Consider the following 16181-nt stretch of genomic DNA (forward strand, 5'->3'; position numbering starts at 1 on the left):
ACAAAACTATCGATAGTTTCAATACTTCCAAATTATTTTACCACAAGGCTACCGATATTATCGATAGCTTTGATATTAATTAAACACAATTTGAACTACAAGTTAAGTTTTCGTTTGACATTGGATGTAAACAACGAATTAACATAGTGTTTGGTAGATATCGATAGTTCCCATTGTCGATTGTATCGATAGTTTTAAGAAAAAATATCGGTATCCTTGTGGTATAATAATTTGGAAGTATTGAAACTATGGATAGTTTTGTGAAGTATCGATATACTCGATATTTTTTTGTTATCGATGCTATCGATAGTATGTCAAAGTTTAACCAACACTAAATTAACAGTTAAATTAATTTGTAATGGAAAACATGCTATGTATTTGTGCAAAAGAGAACAAAAACAGCGAAAAAACGATAACAATGTAAAAAATTTCGATTTTTTTAAAAAAATTTCAAAAAAAATCACTAAACTTTCAAATAAATTGTTCAAAATTGTTTACAATATTTTTCTACTGGTAGCAAATAACGTTTGAGCAGAATTATTAGCAATATAAACAATGTTTTTGATTGAAAAATGACTAAAAACAGTGGAAAATTCTCAAAATAATTGAAAAAACTTTCAAAAAAAATTTTGTTCGAAGTCGTACCGATAAATCCAAAAACTAATGATGCCAATGGATTTCTCGGGTCCGAAATAGGGCGAAACAGTTATTCGCGCGCCTGTCAAGAATTTCGACTTGCACAGTGTAATTGACAAACAAAATTGTAATTTTGTCAAATCTACCCAAAATATTTGTGCCAAATAAATGTGCCCATCTAAATTGAGAGTAATTATATTAACTAGTGTATGTAAACGAAGTATCTTCATTGTTGGTGTCTGAACTCATCCATTTTCATATAGGTACCAATACTGCTTTTTTATGTATGTACTTTACTGTACATTGTATAAACATTTGTTTCTCTTTATGTGTGGCAATTTTCAATTTATTTTTATTATTATTAATATGTTTTGAGTACCAAGCACAAAATTTTAAGTTTATTATTGATTTTATTATTTTATTTTTTGTAAGCACTTTGTTATACTTTACTATGATTTTGTGATAACATAAAAGAACTGAATTCAAATAAGTATTTATTTTGTAATAATTTATGATTCATGTTCCTTATTATTAGACTTAGTTTTGATTTTGTGATTAAAATAAAAAAAACGAACTGTGAATTAATATTAATCAATAATTTATGTTTTTATTTTTCCAATAAAATATCAGTAGGTAATTGCTGTTGTTTTTTTTTTAACAAGAATTTATTCTCTTAAAATCGAAAATTTTCGTTGGGTAGGTTCTTCTTTGAATTGGTAGGTTTTTTTGGAAACTTTGGTAGGAAATTTTTTATGCGAGTGGCAACCGTGGTTGTTAGTACAAAAACCGGTTTTCGGTTTTTCCGGTTTTTTTCCTTTCATTTAAACCGACCGGTTTTAAACCGGGCCAATAAACCGGTTTTTGGAAAAACCGGTTTTCGGTTTTTTTTTGCTTGATTTATAAAAAAGACAAAATTAAACCTAAATTGTCAACCAAAAAAAAAAAAACTTTTCGAAGAAAATCCCTGAGCAAAGCTTTTTTTAGTTTGATTTTGTTATAAGGGCCAATTTATTGACTCTCCATTAAACTTAAATCGCCATTAAAAAAGGGAATTTCAAAATTTAAAACCAAATTCGTTTAATTCAGTCTCTTTTAAGGATTTTTTTGAAGTTTGGCATCATTAACTAATTGAGCATTAAATTTAAAAGTCGTTTTAGTTAAAACACCAAATTCGACCTTTTAAGAGGGATTTTTAGAGCAAACGAAGGTTTTAAACAGGATTTCTATTTATTCACTCTCCATTAGCGTCAAATGTCATTTCATTTATTATTTTATTAAACAAAGTTTCAGTGTAAGTTAACAATTACAAATGAATAAAACATGCATGAATATGGAAAAATGGGATGGTAAAAATGTGTTCAATCAATTTCATAAGACCAACGTTTGGTAATTGGTAATTTTGGTTTACAGAAAAAGTCGTTTTTGTGTTTTTTTAGTTCAACGACATGTACGTTATAGGAATGAATTGCTTCAGGTTTTGGTCACTACTGGCATTTCTCTCTCGCCAGTATGGTATATAAATTTTTAAATCTATGGGTATGAGGGTTAATGGACAACACTTTATTTGAGATTTTTAATAGACACAAAATTCAAAGAAATTAATTCATTTCTTATCCACTTCACATAGCGCAGAGAATATCTTCACGACTAGTGAAACTAATCAGGGTTGAGATGCTGCGTAATCCTAATTGTAACACCTTCTGTTACGGGTCATCATTTTTGTGTTTTTATATTGTTTATCCTTCAAATCTTCAAATTTAAATATATTTTATTTGACAAAAATGTAGCTTTTGACAGTTTAATTTTTCAAAAAATAACCCTGCCATATTTCTAATGGAGTTTTAAATTTAAAGTTTCCATTAAAAGAAAGACTTTAACTAAAGCAGAGTGAATTAAATGAATTTTTAATGGTGGAAACTTAAAGACGTCAATAGATTAACAAAGCTTTTAACTAAAACGATAAATTTCCAAATTTAATGGAGGCTCAATAAATTGGCCCTAAGAGTTCTTAACTCACTCTTAATAAGAGTTTTGAGGAATTTGTTAAACCGAATATGAATGAAAATTTATAATTATATGGTAAGTTGAGAGAGGGAATGAATGTTTTGAGGGTTTTCACTTTTTTGTCTCGTCGGATCTTTTTTTTTGTTGGACGTTTTTTTTTCAGCCGGTTTTTTTTCGGTTTTTCGGTTTTTTTGTAAAAACCGGTTTAAACCGCGAGGACAAAAAAACCGAAAAAAACCGGTTGACCGAAGCAAAAAAACCGAAACCGGTTTAAACCGGCCGGTTTTTCCCATCCCTACTTTCCATTAAGATGGTATCCATATTAACGCGCATGACTGTTTACTTTATATTAACATAAATAGTTGTAAAGCTTAAATTTAAAGTAAATAAAAGAAATTGTAAGTAGAACTCAGACATATGCATACATTTTCTTCATTTATAACTAAAATAATAGCATACTGAGATGTTGATGTTATAAAATTCTGAGCATATTAATAGGCCTTTATATTGCTTTGTACCTACCCACACTTAAAAAAATACACCACACCTCCGAAATCTGGATTACCTACGATTTTTGGGTCTGATATAAAATTTTAGTTTCTTGGACGTTACTAATGAAAGGAAAAATAAATTTTTGATCAAAGCTTTGGTACAAATTTTGTATCGATTTAAATCTCTCACGCCTAGAAAATTAAAGTTCACAATCAAAAATTCTTTTTTTTGACATCTATGCGAAGAGAAAAAAAATAAACGAAAAGCGATACAGAATGTCAACTGCACCTACCGCACAATTTCCTTCGTTTTTGAAAAACTGAAAATTGAATTGATTGATAGACTTTGACCAATGGTTTTTAATAAATTGTATTATAGTCCAATAATTTATTTTATGTTTGATCTGCGGAAAAATTCCTATTGACCTGAATTTTGGTATACACCTTTATTAAGGCGTTTCAATAAACACGTGAAAAATCGACATTGATGTCGTGCAGGCTTAAACATTATAAGGGTCAAAAGGTCACGAAAAGTTTTTCGCAAATATCTCGTGACAATTTTACTTTATTTAGTTAATCCATATTTACATTGAAAATTTGTAATCTTTTTTACAAATATAATTGAAGCGCTCAGAAGATGAAGGACTTATGCGACATTTTTAAACATTTGAGTTATCAGCATTTAAAGTTTATTGTCTGTAACTTTGTTTATAAAAAAACTGTATGGATAATTTTAAGTCAATAAAACTCAGGTGAATTGAATTTTAGTAATTTTTGTATTTAATGCAAATAGTTTTTGAGGTATTAAGACTTTTGTACATTTAACACCTTTATACAGGAACTTTTTTGTAGCAAATCGGATTTTTTTTTATAAAGGTTAAGTGACTTTTTGATATGTTGTATTTTATTTTTTTTTTTTGTTTTTTCTCTTTACCTTCTCCAGGACCTGCTGAAATTGCATTTAAATAAATCCATTGATGTTCTACAGGAACGAATTTCATCTGTTCTTTTAAGTTCTGTATTTTTTCTTCAGAAAGTTGTTTCGATTTGTTCTCTCTTGGCATAAAATCTTGATTAATATCAGGGCGCTTATTACTTTTGGCTATAATGACCTTACTAAAAGGAACATCTTCATCATAGCATTCTTTGTATCAAGGTAAGAACCAAACTCCTCTACCCGAATCCATTTTATGGAGTTCCTAAATAGAAGAATTCGATACTCTTATGACCTACATAATTTATTCCGCTTACTAACGAAATCAGAATAAGAAACATAATCATAGCAAGCTTAGGAAAATTCCCGTTATGAATTCACCTGCGTCGGTGGCTTATCCTGCACATGCACTGATTGATATTCGTGGTGTTTACCTATAATGTCGCGAAATACAGTGTTATCATAGTCGGTAGCTTGATTAATAAAGGAAAATAAATTTTGGATGAAGCTGTTAAGTGCTCACATAACACACTTATTTATGCACGAAATAAAAAGTTCATTTATAATTTTTTTGTGTATAAAGGACTTAAGGGGTAATATCACCTTGTAAACCACGAAATCGAGCGTCATTTTCATTAGCGTATAAAACAAAGAAGAAATATTATTTTCTTTTGGTGTTTGTTTAGTTTAATTAAGTATATTAATAGGTAACAGAATAGGCTAATGTTAAATTTTTTAATGATGTGAAATTTTTTAAATGGCGGTGTAGTCCAGGATGATAGTAAAATCCTGTGCTCCCATCGGGCGACCAACTAACTCATACAGTTTTTAACCGATTGGGCTGAAATTTTGTGTGGAGCTTAAAAATACTATTCTCTAGTGAAGTACGTAGGATTTTTTTGAAATATTGAAATTTAACGATTTTATGGTCTTTTTTCAACGAATTTTGTTTTTTGGAATGAAATAATTTTTTTCAAACTAATGCCATTTCTTTAAAAATTAATATTTCAAAAAAATCCTACGTACTTCACTAGAGAATAGTATTTTTAAGCTCCACACAAAATTTCAGCCCAATCGGTTAAAAACTGTAGGAGTTAGTTGGTCGCCCGATGGGAGCACAGGATTTTACTATCATCCTGGACTACACCGCCATTTAAAAAATTTCACATCATTAAAAAATTTTACATTAGCCTATTCTGTTACCTATTAATATACTTAATTAAACTAAACAAACACCAAAAGAAAATAATATTTCTTCTTTGTTTTATACGGTGATGAATATGACGCTCGATTTCATGGTTTACAAGGTGATATTACCCCTTAAGCGCATTTAACACATTCATCCACAAAGTTTATTACCAAAGTGGTTGCATATAACACCTTCATCTTTGGCTAAATAACAATCTATAGGCGTTAGAAGAGTGCAGATGAAGGAGAAATTTAAGTTTTTATGTAAGACTTTCATCTGTAGAGAAAAATCAAAATTTCAAAAAATGTCACTTAACACCTTCATCTTCTAAGCGCTTCAATTATTGCTCTTATTTGAGCTTCAAAGTAAAAAAAAACTAAAAAAAGATAAATTTAAACTTTGCGAAAATGGATAATTAAAAATGCGTGCGTATAGAGTGGTTACTTTGTATGGAATGATTTTATTATCCCTTTCTTTTTCTTCTTCTTCTTCTTTTTATGTTTTAAAATTAAATATGGCCGGATGGGCGGGATAATTGAATTTTATACCAATAAATATAGTTCACAATAGCTAATTTTTTAAACAAACGCAATAATTTAAATTCAAAGTAGTTTAATTCATAGTATGTAGTTATTAATTACAATTTCAATTTTAGTATAATTCATTTGTATTTTTAAAAGATACGTGTTGACGAAACACCAGCCACGTAGAAAGACTGTAGGCTTCAAATATCTTCATCAGGAAGGGGGGGCCAGTTTGACGATTGGGCGCCTAAGCACGCCGTTGGCGGTTTTGACGTCGGCGACCTTGACCTTGCCGTCCTGCCCTTCGACGACCCCTATCACTCGCCCTGTTTTCCCCCGCTGAGGAGGTGAGTTGTCCTCGTGGATAAGGACGAGTTGGCCCCCGACGAGATTGGGCTGCTCCTGTACCCACTTGGATCGCGCTTGTAGGCCAAGCAGATACTCCTTGGAACTGCTGCTTGAGCCAGCATAGAAGCTGCCATCTTTTCAAGCAGCCTTCCTCTGCTGCGTATCCGTGAACAGCTTCTGCGCCTTCTGTCAACTCCTCTCGAATTTCTCTCAAGATTCGCCCCGTTGTCGCAGTAGAAATTAGTGATGGGTAGGACACGAATTTAAAATGAGTTTGTATGAGGTACTCATTTTTCGAAATGAGGTGGTACTTTGTCCCACCTCAAATGTCCCATGGGACAAACCAATTTTAGTGGACAATTTCGATTACAAAAAAAAAAAAAAATTAAAAATAACAATAACAAACCTCATTCAATTTACAACTCTTTCTTATTCTTCTTTTTCTTTTTTTTCTTTCTTATCTTTTTAAGCTATTGCATAGATTTTAACGCAGGCCTGGCATGGGGAGCTAACCAAGAAATTTCGTAACGAAAAATTAGTACACCCCACACATAGATAATTAGCTATACGTGTATGGTATGGTGTCTATGTATTTTATTATTTTCTTCTGATTCTTGTTCAACTTCCTTAAGTCAGACAGAGAGGGTTATAAAAATTGTGTTAGACAACAAAGAGAGGAGTAAGGAAGAAGACCATAAATGATGTGTCTGTTTCTTTTCTCTTCCCATTCTTCTGTTTCTTGTTCAACTTCTTGTGATTTGTGAACGAGTAAAGCGTTGCATTGCGCTTGCGATATTAAATCAGAAGAGTGTGTTTTCTTATTTTTTTTTTGTCTGGAGAAGTTTATGACATGAGATTGTGTGTATGCATGTTTTCAAATGTGACCTTGTTGTTGTATATGAATTGATAGGTAGATAAAAAAAAAAACATAATCATTGGTTTTGTGTAGTGTAGGTAAATAAATTATAATTGCATAAGTCGATAAAAAATGCAATGCAATAGCTTTACCGCGGCAGTCCTCTAGTGACACAAGTATTTTTTTTTCTTTCTTTTCTTTCCTTTCTTTCTTTTCATTCTTCTCTTTTTCATATTTTTATTATTGGTTTCATTTTAGTACATTGTCGTATGTCCTCCTCGTGTTCTTTTAAAAAAAAAAACAAACGTCACATCCTCCTCCTCATTACTCCTAATTTTCTCCCCTCAAAATACGTACCTACTTCAAATGTCCCATAACACAAAACCTCATACCAAAGATCAAAAATTCATATTTTGAAACGCAGAGACCCTTAATTTTTTTTTTTCGTTATCTTTCAAATGGCATTTTTCAAATTGTGAAAAAAATGTCCCCTACCTACAACTATGTCAAAGGTCTACTTCATGTTTTAGTTTAAGAAAATCGTTTATAACTTAGTTTTGAAATTTTCTAGAATTTTTCAATACCTTCGTTAGTCTTCCAATAAATGTATCTACACATTTAAAAAAAAAAAAAACAGTTTTCTACAACGTTGCTTTTAGAAAATAGTCACTTTATTGCAATTTCGTTTTACCCCTATTTACCCTATTTAATGATTGAATTTTTAAGAATCCTTTTGTGGTATTCACCTTTACATTATTACCTTTCAAATAAGTTATAGAAGATTTTTGTATCTCCAATAGTATATTTTTAATAATTGCAAAATAACATAAATGCAAAGTTAATCGCCTAAGATCATGAACAAATATTTAATGCAACATTTTTAATTTTTTTTGTGTGCAAAATATTTTCAGTTGCAATAAAAATTTAATTTTCAATTAAAATAGGTATTCTTCAGTTGCAATAACATTTTTTTATGCAAAATATTTTTGGTTGCAATCATTTATTTTTAATTTCAAATGCATTTTTAAATAGAACTTTTTACAGCCCTGATCCACACTAAATAAATCTTTCAATATCAATAGATACCTACCTACATAACCTACCCCACTAAAGAAAATAACAACAAACTAAGAATGATCATTTTTATCACTTCCTACCTACCTACCTACCTACCACTTGTTTGAATTTCTTTTTCCAACCAAAATACAATGAACTACATTTTTCAAGGACGATTGCTATCGCAAAGGAAAAAAAATCCTACCTACATATTACGTGTGTACTTACACCTAAAAGCAATGCGCCTGTGCCTTTGCGATTATTCAAAAAGGAAACAAAAATATAGAAATAGAAAACCACCCTCCACTTAAAAAAATATCTAAATATCTAACTACCATCGAAAAAAAATTAAAACCAAAAAAAAAACTTATCAACCTTCTTCTGCTTACACGTATACCTACCTATACCTACCCACCTCAAGCACACAGTCACTTGCAAAAGTTGTTTTTGCTTCTTTTTTTCATCAATCTTTAAAACTAGCCATCTCGTCTTCGCCCTGCTTGTGCGAAGCAATCCAGTTGTGAAAAAAATATATACCCGCACGGCAAAACGATCCTTTTTGTTTTCATTTGTTCCTATTCAACTTACATCTCGGTCCTTCGCATTTAAGAAATCTATTAAAAATAACTCTCTCTTTCCCACTCACGATAAGAACTTTTTTTTAATGTTGCGAAGGATTTCTGCATTATAATGATTTGGACCTATTGACAATTTGAGGGTTGAAATTCATTTTCCCACAATTTTGCTCATACACTCTTGTCATATATATATCTAAAATTATTCTTATTTAAATTATTATTTTGAATCATGTGTTAATATCAGTTTCCTGTTAATTTAACAAAAAAAAAATTATTTCATAGGTACCTACATTCTCGCAGACAAATGTATTTTTTTTTCTTTTCCTTATTCGTATCAACATTTAACTACTATCTCGCTTCCTCCCATTAAATAAATTCATCTATAAAAATCAACCCTCTCTTTTCTACGCAGTCATCGAAAAACTTTAAAATGTTTCTCAACAATTTAATTCTTGGATACATGTTTTGGACCTATGGGTAAAATCTGATGGTAGAAAATTTCAAGCACAGAAGTTTGTTCTACGTGCGACATCTTTACTAGTTATATGATCTTTGCTCATACATTAATTTATTTTTCATTTTAAAGCATTGGTACTCTTTACTCTTCATGCATTTCTTCATACACATACATACAGCTGTGTTCAAAATAATAGTAGTGCATGGAACAAAATAACATTTTTTATATTTACGGTGCTTCTACGGTTAAAAATTTAATTTCTTTGATGTCAAAGTTTGTAACGGTCAATGACTGATAAATGTATCGTAGTTTTAAGATGAAAAAGAAGGTGCCAAATAATTTGTCATTGACCTTTGGTTGTTCTTTCTAATTTGACCTGTTCAAAATAATAGTAGTGAAAGTAATTTTTGAAGAATTTAAAAGCGTTTTATAACTTAGAATATTTATTTTTGGTTTAAAAGTAAGTACTCATATAATTTGAACAATTTTTCAACAAAAAACGATTTGTTTCGGTTTTAATCTATTTAAAGTTCGAAGAGCAAAACATTGCAGTTCGGTTAACGGAAACTTTTACGAAAGCTGCTTGAAGAAGGGAAAACCTACTTGGAAATTCAAGGTTATATTAGGATGCTCCCTTACAATGGTAGCCAATGCAATAAACTCAACGAAAGACCCGAAAAGCGCGGTAGAAAAAGAAAAAAGACCGTCGTAGATGACAGGCGTATTGTCCAGATGAGCTAAGTTGAGCCTTCTGCATCGTCGTTTCAAATCCAGAAGGCTTTAAGCCTGGATTGCAGTGCAGTGAACATTCGGAGGTGACTGTTAGAGGCTAATTTGTACGGTTGAAGTCCACGAAAAGTTCCGCTGTTAACAAAGAAATATGTTAAAATACTAAAATTTTGGACCCTTCATGTTTTACTATTTTCGTCGTATACTTTGGAACATATTCCGTATTGGGTGGACGTCGGACGTATTGTGGAGATCCAGTACCACCAAAGAGGACAAATTTGCTCTCATCAGTAAACAATATGTTACGCCATTACTTCGTTGGCCAGTTTATGTGGTATTTACAAACTGGATACGCTTTTTAATATGTTCCGCGGAACTTTTCGTGGACTTCAAGCGCAAAAATTAGTCTCTAACAGTCGCCTCTGAATGGTCACTGCACTGCAATCCAGGCTTAAGACTGGGTTCCCTTTTTCAGCAAAGTCAAATCTCATGTAAAAGCATTTGTGTGTATTAGTGAATGTGTTTCGCTCTCTCGCCATCGAATTCTCTGGTTTTTTACTCTCAGGATGTTGGTTATGGTTTTCATTCATTGTCTCTTTGTGAGATCGCCATCGCACTCACGCGTGCGGGGTGACATGCAAATGGATGTAGGTATACTACATAGATCTTTATATGGATATGGTGTTTGTGGACGAAAACTGGTTTGAAATTCAATATTTTCATGAAAGATTTCTGGAGTGTATACCTATTTATTTTTGAAATGAAAACTTGTTTCCATGTTGCTGTTGTGGATGGCATTTGAGTTTTTTGTGTATCAGAGAAATTTTTTGCATTATAATAATAATTATAGTTGTTCAGCGGAGAAGCAGGTAGAGGATGTGTTATATGGGTGCATTGATATAATATACTTGACAGTATCCTTTGTGTAGTTTGTATAAAAATATGAGTAGATGCGCAGAAGGATTGGTTTTCAGGTTCTTGCTCACTTTTCAGTTGTTCTTCGTTGAGCAATTTTTTATCTCGCACACGCGCGTGCCAGCTGACATGGAAATGTATTTACTTAAAATATATAGAATGTTTAGGTTCTTATCTATATGTTGTTTGAGGATGGACTCGATATCAATCCAATTTACTTTCAACACCTTTTTAATAAAGATTTTTTTAGAGTCACCAATGCAATGAACTCAGTTGAATCGATTTTGTTTTTTATTTACCTATACCTACATTATTAGGAAACAAAAATAAGGCAGCATTAATAACACTGGTCAACAAAATTGAACTTTTTTTTTGCCACAAGAACCAAGATATACTTTTCTATAGGTTATTGATATGCTGAACTCGAATCTGAAGTCAAAAAAAATTTGATTGGCCTCCGTTTTTGAGATATAACAGTTATAAAATGCTGAAAAACGTCATTTTGGCTCTTTTCTAGCTTCTGTTTTTATGTGGGGTAATTCATTATAAACAAATTTGTTGCCAATAGCATTTTTCTGATTGCGCATTCGAGTTCAGCAACTCAAAAACCTTTAAAAAAGTATATTTTGGTTCTTGTGGCAAAAAAAGTTTAATTTGTTTGGCCAGTGCTATTTCTGAGTCAAAGACCACTCCTTAAATTTTAAATATCTCGGGAAGTAAAAAAGATATCGGAAAGATTTAAACATTTTTTGAAAGAATAAAACCAGTTCTTATAGGAACCGTTACAAATTTTTTCATAAGGAACTACCCCACATAAAAACATAACCTCGAAAATAGCCAAAATGACGTTTTTCGGTATTTTCTAACGGTAATATTTCAAAAACGGAGGCCAATAAACATTTTCTGACTTCAGATTCGAGTTCAGCATATCAAAAACATATAGAAAAGTATATTTTGGTTCTTGTGGCAAAAAGCTTGTTGACCAGTGTAACTTATAAGTTACTTTTTTTTAAACCTTGAAATTAATTTTTCAACTATGTAATCAAAGTTTAGGGAAGTTTTCAAAAATAATTTTCAAGCTCAACACTTTGAAAAAAAAAAAAGATCTATTTTTTCAAACTGATATTTTATTTATAAATTCAGATAGGCATTAGCTACTTTTTTGCTTGTTTCCTCAGTAGGTGTAATTTTAAAAACTTTGTTTTTGCTAAGGAAACATACTGAGCATCTTCACCTATTCAAAACTATTTCTATAAATACCATCAGGTGCATTCTAACCACAAATACACTTATATAACCCTTTACACATTCCCCCGCGAAAATATAACTATTATACCTACAAACCTACAAAAAAAACCGAATCCGCAACATATAAACAAAGACTATGAAAAACAAAACGATATATTTATATTATATAACCCCGCACGCACGCGCGAGTGTAGTATAATAAACAATACAACCCAGAAATCAACCTAAATATAGAAATCAATCATTGTGCACAAGCACATGTCAAATGTCAATACACATTTTTACACACAAACAAATGCATACCACATATCTAATCCTTTACCTATATCCCCGCACGAGCGATGTGAATATTACACAATGCAAAGAATTTCGCTGACACCAAAAAAAAAAAAACCCAAAAGTGTCAACTCGCAACCGCGGGTGCGATATTATAAACACGAAATGAATTGTTAGAAAAAACCCAAGAGTCAACAAGAACAAAACAACCCTTTTTGAAAACAAAAGATAATGATCTTGCAAAAAATATCTACTATCTACCTACCTACTCTCTGCAGCATCTTCATAATTTCATGAATGATTTCTGCCTGCCTGAGTGAGGAAATAGGAAACAAAAAAAAAAAAAGTACATATTATGTAAACACAAAAAACAAAAACAAAATATAACGAGAAAATGAGAGCGCAAGAGCAAGTTTTTTTTTCAATAAATAGAAAAGAACAGAAAAAAAGAGTTCATCAGCGCCAGCTTATGCGTGGCATTCTTTTGAACTAAATTTGCATGTGTGCGTGATCAATGGAATTTTCAAAGTAAAAAAAGCTTAAATAGACACTTTTTCAACAATTTATATTAAAAATACTGTGAGCAAAAATATATATTTTTTTTTTGAAACTGATTTGAAATATAATGAAAAAAAATAATAAAAATAAATTGTGGATGCTTTGACTGCCCCTTCCTCAAAAACAGAATGCAAATATTGGTTTATTAAAATCAAATTTTTAGTGTGTAAATAAAAAAAATATTTTTTTTTTGGCAAACGGGTTGCATGAACAACTTTATTAACTTCTCATTAAAAAATACAAAAACATTTTAAAAAATAATCACGCTTTGCCCCACGACCAAAATGCTAAAAAAGTGCATTTTGACACCTTTCCTTCAAATTAACCGTTCAAACTAACTTCAAATTAAATTTTAGAAATTTTATTGGATTCTCCTAATTTCCCTTTATTGTTTTCTTTTTGTTTCATCTAAAAACACTAATAAACGGTAAAGTTATTCTAAGAAGAGTGAGTAAAAAAACATGAAATTACAACAAATTAACGAAGCTTTTTTTCTAATAAAAAAAAAAAAAAAAAAAAAATCTGTTTCGCGTACTGCATGAAAACACATTTGATCATTATAAAACAAAAAAAAAATAAATAAAAAGTTTATAAACAACGGTGCCCCAACCAAAATTCTGATTCAATCTAAATTTGCAGGAAAAAAATCATTTTCGACCCTTATAAAAATACGTACGTTTCATAAGATTATCTTATAAACTGCAAAAGTTATACAACAATTAGTCAACCGTCTTCCATTAAAATGCTATGGAAACCCCCCCTTAAAGCCGTCTGGATTCGAAACGACGATGCCGAAGGTTCAAATTTGCTCATCTAGACAATACGCCTGTCGTCTACGACGGTCTTTTTTCTTTTTCTACCGCGCGTTTCGGGTCTTTTGTTGAGTTTATTGTATTGGCTACCATTGTAGGGGACCATCCTAATATAACCTTGAATTTCCAAGTAGGTTTTTCCTTCTTCAAGCAGCTTTCGTATAAGTTTCCGTTATCCGAACTGCAGTGTTTTGCTCTTCGAACTTTAAATAGATTAAAACCGAAACAAATCGTTTTTTGTTGAAAAATTGTTCAAATTATATGAGTACTTACTTTTAAAGCAAACATAAATATTCTAAGGTATAAACCGCTTTTAAATTCTTCAAAAATAACTTTAACTACTATTATTTTGAACAGGCCAAATTAGAAAGAACAACCAAAGGTCAATGAAAAATTATTTAGCACCTTCTTTTTCATTTTAAAACTACGATACATTTATTAGTAATTGACCGTTACAAACTTTGACATCAAAGAAATTAAATTTTTAACCGTAGAAGCACCGTAAATATAAAAAAATGTTATTTTGTTGCAGGCACTACTATTATTTTGAACACAACTGTACATTATGAACACACATTTCGTGGCGCGGTACATTCATGATTTTCCTTTTCCTCATACACTCAATTTCATTCCTCATCTGCTCATCATCATGAGAAGAGACAGAGAGAAATACGAATAAGTTTTTTTCTGGAAAGAGTAAAGAGATATTTTTTGTTTTTGTGGTGAGGTGTGAGGTAATACATTTTTTTGCTTTGAGGTGATGGGACATTTCAGAGTTTTGTATGGGACATTTGTATTGCCTCATGTATGAGGTACCCATCATAGTGATGGGTACCTCATGCATGAAGAGTAAAGAGTGAAAAATAAATTAATGTATGAGGTTTTGTGTTATGGGACATTTGAAGTAGGTACGTATTTTGAGGGGAGAAAATTAGAAGTAATGAGGAGGAGAATGTGACGTTTGTTTTTTTTTTTAAAGAAAACGAGGAGGACATACGACAATGTACTAAAATGAAACCAATAATAAAAATATGAAAAAGAGAACAATGAAAAGAAAGAAAGGAAAGAAAAGAAAGAAAAAAAAAGATAAGAAAGAAAATAAAGAAAAAAAAGAAAAAGAAGAATAAGAAAGAGTTGTAAATTTAATGAGGTTTGTTATTGTTATTTTTAATTTTTTTTTTTGTAATCGAAATTGTCCACTAAAATTGGTTTGTCCCATGGGACATTTGAGGTAGGACAAAGTACCACCTCATTTCGAAAAATGAGTACCTCATACAAACTCATTTTAAATTCGTGTCCTACCCATCACTATTCCCATCACTACAGTAGATCGTCCTCGGCGACAGATAAACCTTTTAAGGGTGAACAAAACATTCAGACGACAAATAAGAAGCTTATTCAATATGTGCAGCTTTGGAGGCGAAACAAACAAAAACGAATATACAGTTTGTCCCGGATTGAGATAAGAAGATTTTGAGGGATGATTCTTGGGTATATTCTAAGAAAAAAATTGTCCTTTGGTATGCCTTTACTCATGTTAATGTTAATAACTCCGTTAATACTTACGATAAAAACTTTATTAATGTCTTAATTTTTAGAAGAAATGCTATTCTTTGTACCTGCATTTAAATAAAATGCACGACTGGGGTCGCATGTACTTGCTCTTGCAGTTCAAAGCACTTTTATGTTAGTCTACTTGTAGATTATAAGAGCTGCCTCTATATATGTATATTTTTAAGAAATTTGGTTTATGTAGAGGAAGAGCCGACATGGAAACTAAAATTTGTTAAATAAAATTTTTTTTGTTATTTGACTTTTTTGAGAAAAACAAAAAATGCAGTTTTATTGCAATTGCTTTGAATATAACGTATGCATAATTTAATCAAAATCGTTAGAGCCGACATTAGTGATTAAAAAAGAAATACCATATTTCTATTATCCGTATTTTTAGAGAAAAACTAAAAACGCAGTTTTGTTGGAACTTTGTACAGCAATATGTGTGTTAAATTTAATCAAAATCGTTAGAGCCGTTTTCGAGAAAAGTGCAATAACTCAAAAATTTTGAATGGGAGCTATACGTTCTAAGCGAGATATTAAAAAACAAAAAAAAACCAACCTTGGAAATTACGAAAAAAACATCTATACCAAATTTCAAAAAAATTTGTTAACCCGTTTAGGCTGTAGCTACTTGTACAGATGGACGCACCGACGCACAGACCGACGGACGTCATGACGAAACCGACTTTTTTGGACTTCTCCATCATCGTAATGTTAGTTTTGATTAAAACCTCAAAATTTTTTTTTGATACGAAACCAATACTTGCCCTATTGAGCAAGTAAAAATGTTATTATCCTTTGTTATTGCTCAGATATTAATTCTTAAATGGAATTATTTTTTTCTTACCCATGATAATTTTTGACTTTGGGCCCGATTTTCTTCGATAAATGTGTTATAAACCAAACCTAGTGTTTTATAAATTTATTCTTATGAAGATAACAATAATGAAAAAAAATGTTGTTCACAAGTTTGCCAGAAAACTTATAGATTTTATGATATTTGGGAAAACCTG

This window comes from Episyrphus balteatus, chromosome 1, assembly GCF_945859705.1.
Source record: "Episyrphus balteatus chromosome 1, idEpiBalt1.1, whole genome shotgun sequence".
Classification (NCBI taxonomy): Eukaryota; Metazoa; Arthropoda; class Insecta; order Diptera; family Syrphidae; genus Episyrphus; species Episyrphus balteatus.